Source organism: Trachypithecus francoisi, unplaced genomic scaffold (genome assembly GCF_009764315.1).
Source record: "Trachypithecus francoisi isolate TF-2019V2 unplaced genomic scaffold, Tfra_2.0 Lachesis_group13, whole genome shotgun sequence".
NCBI classification, from domain to species: Eukaryota; Metazoa; Chordata; class Mammalia; order Primates; family Cercopithecidae; genus Trachypithecus; species Trachypithecus francoisi.
The window spans coordinates 51825142-51837176 of record NW_022681458.1 but is presented as its reverse complement, the minus strand read 5'-3'; the positions used below and the strand labels follow the sequence as shown (position 1 = coordinate 51837176).

At 33.3% G+C, this 12035-nt stretch overlaps 1 pseudogene; it reads right to left on the bottom strand.

The window, feature by feature from the left end:
- Positions 1-6806: 6806 nt before the first annotated feature.
- On the bottom strand, positions 6807-8236 carry LOC117094185 (annotated as a pseudogene).
- Between the last annotated feature and the right edge of the window lie 3799 nt (positions 8237-12035).

The following is a 12035-nucleotide window of genomic DNA, read 5'->3' as shown; positions in this document are numbered from 1 at the left end:
ACTTTAGAACAAACATTAAAAGCCATATTTGCATAAAAGTCATGATAATTTGTAACACCTACTTTTTATAAAGGAAATCCTATAGAACAGGATGTGTGGTTTTAGGAACTAGTTTGATAGGCATTAAGGATAATGGTTGCAGCCTTATATCAGCACTGGGTACAGTGTATTACTTGATTGTAGTTTGTTGTTTTGGCTTCACAGTATCACAAAAATCTTGATTCACAGATAGCAGTATTGTTGCCCTTACCCAAATACTTTCCTGAGAGTGCATATGGTCAGGCCAAATTACTATAAACCAACAGCTTCATGCAAAACTATACTTTCCTAATCATTTGTAGTATCATAAGAATTTGGAATGTGTTGAAAGATAGGGAAAAAAAGATTTTAAGATATATTCTCTTTTTCTCTTCTTTCTCTCTCTCTCTCCCCACCACCATCTCTAATTGTAAGAGACAAAGCATAACCATGTTTTTTTGCTGATAATCAGTATTTAAAACTGGAATCAAATTAAATTACTAATATGGTGCAATAAGTCACTTATGTAAATTCTCAATGAACACAATGACACAACTCTTAGGATATAAAACAAGGTGATATGTAGCATATGTAAACTTTTACAAGGGTATTTATAAGGACTATTTTGTAACTTATTCCTTGTACTAGAGATTGGCTGTTATTTGACATAAGCCAAACCTCAGTAACTATTTTCTTTTTAAGTACTGTTCACATGTAAAGAAAAGACATAGTTTATTCCATGGATTTAAGTTAAGCTTTTAACATACTTCTCTAAAGGAAATTCCCTATGTGTTATTTCTCTCTATGGATTTACGTATTGATAAAAAGTTTATTTGACTTGTTGGACACTAGAAAATGTACATGAGGAAGAATTTTACTCCATCTGAGGAAATGTTGCATATTAGAAGGTGGAAGGAAAGGAGACTACTTAGGCTTATTACTTAGTGTCTTCAAATTTTACCGTATGTATAGCCACATCTTGGTTGTAAGAATTGCAAGCAACACTTTGGGATTTTTGAAGTTTTATGGGACACAAAAAGCTGAGATGTGTTACTCTTCATACCATTTTATTAGGACCCATTTGAACATATGGTTATAATTATGTATTTGTTACTAATTTTGGAGGATGTATGTCGGTTTTTGAAGTTGAAGTTGAGGTGTATGCATTAAGATTACTGAATTTTGAAGGGGATTTCTAGATTTTACTGATCTCTTACTTTCCTAAAATTTTTCAAGCCACAGCTGTAATTTATTATTTGATTGTTAAGTGGTTTGTAGTAGCTATTCAAGTACTATGTAATGTCAAACACTATGCCAGTATTTATCTCATGATTCTAATCATATTTATGTGTGGTAGAAAAATAGTCAAATGTTTAATATAGAAATTTGACCAAATTTATAGTTTACTCTAGAAATGTGACTAAATTTATTGTATACAATATGAATTAGAAAAATTCAGGAAAGTGAAGTTTTTGGTTATTAGAAACATCTATCCTGTAGTTTCTTTAAAGGCTGATTTTTTAAAAAAGCATTAAGCAGTCATTCTTATTGTCTTTAATGACAATTCATTTTATCCCTTGGTGGTTACCATTTTGCCTTATTTTCTCTGACTTATTTAGATTGATTAATTGCTTTAGCAAACATTGTTTAAAATTTTTAGTTTTCTAATATTTCTTAGAAAGCTCTCTTTGTTTTTTTCTACTCCTAGTTTTTTTTTTTCTATAGTTACCTCAATTATTTCTTTTAATAATACAAACTGGTTGATTTACCCTTCCTTATGAACATAAGAATAGAAAATAAATATATAATTACTGGAATGTATATGTATATCCAGTTACAGCAACAATTGAACAATTTAATATAATTTTGCATGTTAAGGGAGCTTAGCGTGTACGTTGCACTTTTTGTAAGTTGGTATACCACAGCATGTACATAATTACATATAATAAACCTTATTTGTTTTTTCAGTTGTTTTTGTTTGTTTTTCATAGAACCAATTCAGTTTTTTCTTGATAAAGAAACAATCTAACTGCTGTTATAATTAAATATGATAAATATTAAGATAGTTTGGATACGGCTGGGTGCAATGGCTCACACCTATAATCCCAGCACCTTGGGAGGCCAAGGTAGGTGGATCACTTGAGGCCAGGAGTTCAAGACTAGCCTGGCCAACATGGTGAAACCCCTTCTCTACTAAAAATACAAAAATTAGCTGGGCATAGTGACTCACACCTATAATCCCAGCTACACGGGTGGCTGAGGCTGGAGAATTGCTTGAACCTGAGAGGCAGAGGCTGCAGGGAGCCAAGATCACAACACTACACTCCAGCCCGGGCAACAGAGTGAAACTCTTGTCTCAACAACAACAACAACAACAACAACAACAACAAAAAGATAGTTTGGACAAATGGTCACATATAGTAATTTATGAAGGCCAAGGACTTCATGAAGTTTATGTAAGCAACTCATAAATTGATCCATCATGTGATTTATTATTGTCTCTATACTTTTGATTAATTTATGAATCAGTCACATAGTTCATGGTAACATGTCATGGTTAACATGCCAACATTTTACTGCATGTTAGGCAGAATTAAGCTTTATTAAATTTTGTGGTAAAATTAGTGTTTTTCGTCATTCTTTTGACGTGAAAAGTGACTTCCTATGTTTCTTTTCAAAACCTAAAAAGCAAACTAAGAATTTTCATTTGTCATAGTAGATTTCCAAAAGGACCAGAAAAACTGTTGTAACATAATTGCTTGGCTGAGGACACTGTAATGCAAAGCTGTATTTTATTTTAATTTAAAATCATCTGTACCTGAGCTAAAGAGAAAAAGGATCTACTGGGAGAAGATCTGATGCTTTGTTCATCTTGAATAAGCAAATATATATATTATAGTTTACATGTTTTTCCTCATGTATACATTAAAATATATAATCTCAAGAATGCTTTAAATGTACATGTTAATGAACTTCTTTTTCTAAACCTAATTTGACAAATGTCTTTAAGAAAAGAAAGCAACTAGAACACCTTTGACTCCTTTGATATTCTCCCTTAACTTTTCCTCTCCAAGTTGTGTAATTAAAAAAATATATAATGGCCAAATTAAAATATTTCCCACTGTTCTTTCTCTTCAATTCTTTAATGTTTTCATCAATATTGGTTTTGTAATTATTTTTGACTGTCATTTCCATAATTTACAGATTAAAACTTATCCAGATTTATTAAATTACTAGTCAGTTATTTTGCCCAAAACACTTTATTATATTTTCTTTTATATATAAATCCCTCCTAAAACCATATGCTAAACATTTATTGTATTTACCAATTTTGATTACTTTGTTATGCTGTAGGGAAGTGATTACTGATAATTTATTATTAAAATATTGGCTTTCCTCACGGTTCTCTTGGATTAAATACATATGGCTATAGGTTAGCTGGAGCACTGATGAAAATAAATTGTAAGCTCAAACTTCATTATCATTTGTAGTTTAAACATAGTGAATTTGATACAGTGTTACCTCATAATTTTGATGCTCTTTGCAGTAAATTTGATATAGAACAGTTGCTAAAGAAACCCTGTTCAAATGTGTGACCATTTTTATGGAAAACATCTGGGGTAATTATAATTAGTTCAGGATGTGTACTGTTTAAAAATAATCTTGAATTCATGGAGAATGAAGCATATCTTTCCTTAATGACTAGAATAATCCAAATTAACGTGAAAAAAAAAAAACCCTTTAAGTTATTGGTAGCTGTGCTTAGACCATGCTTTAGAATATTCCATACGGAAATGAGGAGTAACTTTTATGTAAAATGCCAAATTGGCACTTTACACCTGTTAGTGTGTTTCGTTTAGAACAGCTGTGTCTTTTATTATCAGTAAACAGATGCAGAAAGTAATGGAATGTTTTAAAGCAATATGTTAATCCTGTCTTCCACTACTGAACTGTCTCACAATATAGTGATTAAATATTGACCGTGCAGCTGTTACTTACAATTATAGAATTTCTTAGTTAATTTCTCCTTCCCAAGTCCAAATGCTTTAATATTTAGGGATCTAGTTTCTAATCTTAAAGTGTTTCATAATGTAGTTTATTTATTACAAATTGATTTCTGAAGACAAGTTATTTGAATACTACAGAGACAAATTCTGTTCTTAAAATTCTTATTCAATGTTTCTATGAATTGATGAATGTTCTTGGTAGGATAAACAATTTAAAACTTTTGTTTATTTTTCTTGACTTGTTCATGAATATGTAGATGATTATTGAATATAACAATTTTGTTTAAAACTACCAGCAGTAAGCTAAATAGGAAATTATGGCTCTTTCATCAGACATTTATGAACCAGAGTGTATAATACTTTCTTAGAATGATGAGTATACAAGTTATTTCAATTATAATAGCCCTTTTGCACTTTAATTATGTTTTAATTCTTATATTTACCTTGTCAGTGAAGATATTTAAAATGTTGCTTCATTAATTATATTTATTCTTAAGCTTGAGAAACAGTTCTATTAGCTAAGATTGTTATTAATATCTAACATGTATTATACTCCTGGTATATGAAAGGTATTGTGTGAAGCACTTTATTATAATATTCTTGCCCCATTTTATAGATGAGAAAATTGAGGCTTAGAGACATGAAGTAAATTGGCCAAAGTCTTACAGCTAGGAAGTAGTAGAGCCTGGATTTATACCCAGGTATTTTCACTCTCAAACATCTTGTTCTTAACAACTTTATATTTTGCCTGCAATTAGCATCTAATATCAACATTATACTGAGGGGAAATTATGTGCGAAGTAAATTTTGACTGTTCTTTTTTGAAGGCACATTGTTCACCACAGTGTGATTATTAAATCATTTAATCAACTTGCCTAAAAAGAAAACGTAATTAAAACATGCATGGAAAGAGAGAGAGCTTCACTTCTTGGTATCTTCTCACACAATGTCTGTGTTGGTAGTTCACAGTCTACACTAGAACTGTTTTTTAACTCCCTTTATGATTTTACTCTCATTGTACTACTTCCTGAGACAACTCCAGCAATTTATTTGTTCTTCTTCTTAAAAATAGCCTTTGCTTCTCTGCTTCAAGATTTTTAAAAGAGCAGCATGATGTAGTTTTTACCTATGTTACATTATTTATGCATTAACCAGGCAGTATCAGTTATTATGAAAACTTTTATTAAATGGCATTCCTCTATCAGGATAGTCATTACTACTTCAATATTCTTAGTTTGTTATATCATTTGTCATAGGATGTAACCCCATTTTATATATGAAAAAACTGGGACCTAGAGATACTAAGTAAATTGGCCGGGATCCCAGCTAGCAAATGATGTTTGTGTCAATTTGATTTTTTTTCTCAAAATAAAAAAAATTGAAATTTAAAGTGTACAACTAATCATTTTGTAGAGGGTTTTAAGACTTCAAATTTCACCAGATGGTTACTTAAATATAGTTTCCCTTGACACTGATGAGGATGCTTATAAGATTAACTAGGATCAGCAATGTCATGAGGTATTCCCGGGGGTAATTTAATATATATTAGAAATCCATTATAAGGTAATTCTTAAGGGGCATAATGTTCTTGGTTGCAAGCTGTCTAAAATATAAGAACAGATGTATCTTTGCATGCAATAAGATGAAATTTCATGTTTATAACAGATTTTTAAATGAAAAATTTATTTTTGCTCAATTTAATTAGCTATTCTGTACTTATTCAGCATTATTGTTTATTTACATTTTTATTAGTGTCTCCATCAAAACCAGTTACCCAACACATAGAATATAAGATAAACAAGCTATCACTTTATAGTGTGTAGCATAGAGCTTTCCCAGGCAGATATAATTATTTGGCTTTTGTTTTTGTTTTACATTTTTGAAGCATTTTAAAAAATAAAACTTTTTACTTTGGGATATTTGTAGATTTATATGCAACCATAAGTAATACGGAGAGATCTCATGTACTTTTCACCCAGTTCTCTTCAATGATAACATATTGCAAAACTATAGTTCAATATCATAGCCAGGACATTAACGTTAATATACTAAAGACACAGAACATTTTCATTGATCCATCATATGTTATACTTCTATAATTTTGTATAATCTTTTTTTTTTTTTTGGAGATGGAGCTGTCACCCAGCCTGGAGTGCAATGGCAGGATCTCAGCTCACTGCAACCTCCACCTCCCAGGTTCAAGCGATTCTCATGCCTCAGCCTCCTGAGTAGTTCAGACTACAGCCATGCAGCACCATGCCCAGCTAATTTCTGTATTTTTAGTAGAGATGGGATTTCACTATGTTGGCCAGGCTGGTCTGGAGCTCCTGGCCTCAAATGATCTGCCTGCCTCGGCCTCCCAAAGTGCTGGGATTACAGGTATAAGCCACTGCACCCAGCCTATACTTACATAATTTTCATATACCTGTACTACATTTCTATAATTTTGTCATTTCAAGAATGTTATATAAGATGCAATCATACAGAATGTAAACTTTTATGATTGGCTTCCTTTAAACTCATTTTAATTCTCTGAATTGTCATCCAAGTTGTTAAAAATGTATCAGTAGTTCATTCTTTTTTACTCCTGGGTAGTATTCCTTGGTATGGATATACCACAGTTTGTTTAGTCATTTATCCATTGAAGGACATCTGAGTTATTTCCAAAACAGAGTAAAATCTGGTTTCATTCACAGTATAATTTATAGTTTTCCATTTTATTCTTCAGTTCATGATTGATTTTTTTTGTATGACCTTTTAGTTTTTTTATTGGAACAGGATTTGGGTGTGGGGATACTAAATGTGGCAGGGTTCAACAAATTTACATTTTATCAAAATAAGGTTCTTAAAGAATATAATGATAACATATACTTTAATTTTTATAGCACAAACCCTCATATTAATTGATGGTCACAGAAAAATATTGTAATGCTTTAAACAAACATTTTAAAATATATCAATGGTGCAAGTTTCAAACAAAATGCAGTAATCAAAATATTTAACTGTCCTTTCATCAAGCTTTTACAAACACAGTCTTCGCTGTCTGAGCAAATCAGTTTTAGTTTCTTCATGGTCCTCCATCTGTCTTTTAACATGACACTTGTCCGGTTGTTGAATTTATAATGCAATAGTATTTTAGATCAGTTTCCCTCTCCATATTTCCTCACGCCGGATCTCAAGTTCTTGTCTTCTCAAAACCCTGCCTGTTTTTTTCTAGCTCAATGTTTTCCAGGAATTACTGGTTGACACTTTGAAACAGGTATTCTGCTTTCAGTGGCTCTTCTGCTTTCTTTTTTCTTTTTTGCACTTTGAAGAGTTCCTACTCTTCTTTCTTTCTTACTAAGGTCTTGTTGCTGGGTTCCATATTTCAACTTAGATAAGAAAAGATTCTTGTGAGACATTTTTCTTGTATACAAATTAGCTTCAGTTTCCATTTCAACATCATTATCATTAGGTTTATCTTGAGAAGTTATCGTTCTCGTTCTTTTACTTTCTACTACTTTTGCTGCTGCCTTCATTAGAAAGGTTGATGAATACACTCTGCCAATTTGTATTTTTTAATTGATGGAGTAAGACCATCTACATTTAATGTAATTATGGGCTTTAGACTGTCATTTTAGTTTTTTTTTCTGTTTCTGCTGTTTTCTATTTGTCTGTTTTATTTTTTCTGCTTTCCTATGGGTCACGTCAAAATTTTTTAGAATTCCATTTTGACTTATCTTCAGTGTTTTTAAATATCTCTTGGTATAGTTTTTTAGAGGTTGCTCTATGTATTACATTATATGTACATAACTTATCATTGTCTACTAGTGTCATTTTACAAGTTTTAGTAAAGTGTAGAGAAACCTTACCTCCCTTTATGTTTTTTGAAACCCTCTCCTATTTATAATTGTCTTAAGTATTTGCTCTACATATGCTTAGAGCCCCAGGAGACAATATTATATAGACAATAGACAATATTATAATTGTTGTTTCATCCATTAAACATAACTTAAAAAACTCAAGAGGAGAGATAGAATATATAGTATTTATATTTTTTTCTTACCATATTTCTTTCTTCTGATATTCCAAGGTTTCTTCTTTAATTGTTCTTTCTGGTTAGAGAACTTTAGCTATTCTCATACAGTGGGCCTCCTAGTACCACATTCTCTTTTCCTTCATCTGAGAATGGCTTGATACCTGTCATTCCTGAAAGGTATGATTCTCAACATCCAGTAAAAACACCTTAGACTCAATTATATTGAGTAGATATCACTTCACACTCGTATAATTTTTAAAAATGAGAAGATTAGTTTCGGTGAGAATGTGGAGAAATTGTAACACTCATACATTACTGGTGGGGATGTGAAATGGTACAGCTGTTATAGGAAATACAGTTTTGAGTTAACTCAAAGAGTTAAACATAATTCCCATATAACCCAACAATTCAACTCTCTAGTATATACCCCAAAGAATTGAAAATGGTATTCAAATGTATACTTGTACACAAATGCTCATAGCAGCACTATTCACAATAGCCAAAAAGTGGAAACCTAAATTTCTATCAATAGATGTGTTGTCCACAAATGTGGTATATCTATAAAATAGAATATTATTCAGCCACACAAAAGAATGAAGTACTGGCACATAGTATAGTGTGGATAAACCTGAAAAATATTATGTTAAGTGAAAGAACCCAGATATAAATATCACAAATGGTATGATTCCATTTACCATAGTCCCCTCTTATCCGCGGTTTTACTTTGTGTGTTGTTAGTTACCGCTAGTTAACCATGGTCCAAAAATATTAAATAGAAAATTCTAGAAATAATTCATAAGTTTTAAATTTTGGCACATTCTGAATAGTGTGATAAAATCTCGAGCCATCCCACTTTGTCCCTCCTGGGATGTGAATCATCCCTTTTCCTAGCGTATCCATACTGTATATGTTACTTACCCGTTAGTCACTTATTAGCCCTCTTAGTTATCAGATTGAAAAGACTATATGTAGGGTTTGGTACCATCTGCAGTTTTAGGCATCCACTGAGGGTCCTGGGACATATCCTCTGTGGACAGGGGGGGCTACTGTATATGAAACTTCCAAAATAGGCAAGCCCATAAAGACAGAAAGCAGACCAGTAGTTGCCAGTGGCTGGGGGAAGTCATTCTACTACTTAATGAGTGTAGGGTTTCCTTTTGAGCATTAAAAATGTCTTGGAACTAAAAGTGATAGTGGCACAACAGTATAATGAATGTACCAAATATTAATGAATTGTATACTTTTAAATAGTTAATGGTTAATTTTATGTTAATTTTTACATCCTTTTTTTTCTTTAAAAAAAAAAAAAAAAACCAGGATACATGTGCAGAACGTGCAGGTTTGTTACATAGGTTTAGGAGTCCCATGGTGGTTTACTGCACCTATTGACCCATTCCCTAAGTTCCCTCCCCTCACCCCCACCCCCCAACAGGCCCTGGTGTGTGATGTTCTCTTCTCTGTGTCCATGTGTTCTCAATGTTCAACTACCACTTATGAGTAAAATAGGGGGTATTTGGTTTTCTGTTCCTGTGTTAGTTTGCTGAGGATGATGGCTTCCAGCTTCATCCATGTCCCTGCAAAGGACATGATCTCATTCCTTTTTATGGCTGCAACATCACTTTTTAAAAAGCTGCTAGAGAAAGCTTCACTTTATGTTGTCTCTGTAGAGTCATCTCTAGCTTGAGTGTGAGCCTGCTTGTGTATGTTCCTTATCCTTTCATCTTGCCCCTCCTCCATCCTCTTCCTCTATCTTCCTTCCTTCTTCCTTTTTCTCCCTCCCTCCCTTTCAGGGCTTTGATAGAAAGTTGCAAGTACCAGCCTACACACACCAACATTCCGAGTTTTTCCAACAAATTTCAGTACACCTGCAATAGTCTATCTTCCGTGTTATTGTGAGATACAGTTGTGCCAGATTTGTTGTGGCTTAATCAGGATAATTTACTTTCCTATCTACCATTTCTGTGTCCTCACCATTGCTGGTCAACCATATATTCTCAGTTTGGTTCTGGTAACACCCCACTTCCAGTATGGTATTTTATATTAGATTTGTTTACTACAACATAAAAAATATAAATGTATTCTTCTTTCACTAAGTCATCGATATAGGACCGATATGGCAGTTTGAAGATGTCAGATTCCTGGGCTTCTACTCTTTTCTTGCACTATCATCCTCAATATGTAACTTCCATCTCACAGTCTAGGTTGGCTGTCCTAGATCCTGCCATCCCATTTACGTTCTCACCAGTAGGCAGAAGAAGAAAGGAAAGTAGAGAGCATTATGTTGTTTTCCTTTAAGGCACAAATAGAAGTTGTATACCATTCTGCTCATATCCAGCAGCAAGCAGGGCTGAGAAGTGCAGTTTTTATCTGGATGGATATGCCTAGCTAAAATGTAGGTGTTCTATTCCTAAAGAAAGAGAGATGAATATAGATCTTAATGGATAAGAAGCAGTCCTGCCCCAAGGCCTGAGGGTACCACTATTCAATTTATACATTTCTGCTTAATTCCTGTTTTCAAGCCAACAGTTCAGTCCCACTTTCTTCTATGTGTTGTGTCACACTGTCTGAAACCTTTTTTGTTCAAATTCTCCAGCCCAAAAATTTCTGGCATACTACAGGAGAAAGAAGGAATGGCAGAATAATGGCCTGGCCAATTGGTGGAAAGAGGAAAGATCTTGGAACCCAGTTCTCAGCCTGCGCACTCACCCCCTCCTTCTGGTACTTGATGCCTTCAAGGGTTAATGCTTTCTAGAATTTTCAGGGTGTATTTCTTCTCATCAGGATCTCCCCATCAGGGCAACTTATTCTGGCCTTTTCTGTTGTGCTGAGTCGATTGCTACACTTCCATCTACTTTATATCATCAGGAAATGTGAACTTTCTTACCCACTGGTAGACCTTTTTTTCTCTTTTCTTTGTCTTTGTGGAATTATACCTTTATGATTCCTTAACTATCATTTCAGTGGAATTTCTGCAAGGAGAAGAAAAAAGCACACAGTCGATTTGCCGTGTTTTCCTAAAAGCTTTATATTTACGATTTTATGCGAAATGTGTTTTGCAACCACACACTATACTTTCTGTTCGTACTGTTTGCCTTAGAACTTTATTTTTAGAGGTGGTTAGAGGAAGATAAGCAAAGAAGGCTGATAAGAAATAGTTAACAAGAAAAGAAAAGTCAGGAAAATGTTGTGTCATAGAAGTTGAAAGAAGAAATTATTTCAGAAAGAATAAAATGGTCAGCTGTGTACTGTGCTTCTGAGAGGTCAAATAAGATGAAGACACACTTGTGACCATTGGATTTGACAACCTGAAGTTATTGGTGAATCTGTCAAAAATAATTTCATTGAAGTGATGAAGATCCCCAATGTGGTGATTTGTAGAGATTAGGAGGTGAGGGATTAAAGGCATAAACTATAGGTATCCCTTAGAAGATTTTTTTTAAAGGGGCAGAAAAATGGATGATAGTGAAGAAAGGTAGAGAATTATGGATGGGTTCCATTAATCTATTTTTAATATGGGCAATGAATAGCATGTGTATGTGCTAATGGGAATGTTTCAATAGAGACGGAGTACTTCATAATATATAGAACAGAGAACAGAGTGGACCTAGAATTAGTTTGAGTAAAAGAGTAAGATCATCAGAATTTGTGTAGTATGATCAGCTGGCAGTCAGGAAGGTGTGCAGATAGATATATCACCTTCTCACACATAATGAACTATTGATTTGTTCACCTGACATTAAACAGATATTATGAACACCTGGGTGTGTGAAGTACTGACTGGGTTAGGCTCTGGGGAAAGGGTAGTAGTTGTCTTTGTCCTCATGGAACTAGCAATTCATTACAATAGAAAGATAATTTAAACTGAATTGGTAAGTATAAAGAAAGATAGGGAAAGTATAGGATGCTGGATGAGCACATAGCAGAAAGGTTCTGGAAGAGGTAACAATAAAGTAGAAATGTGAAGGGTTAGTATGAGCTAGCCAGGTAAAGAG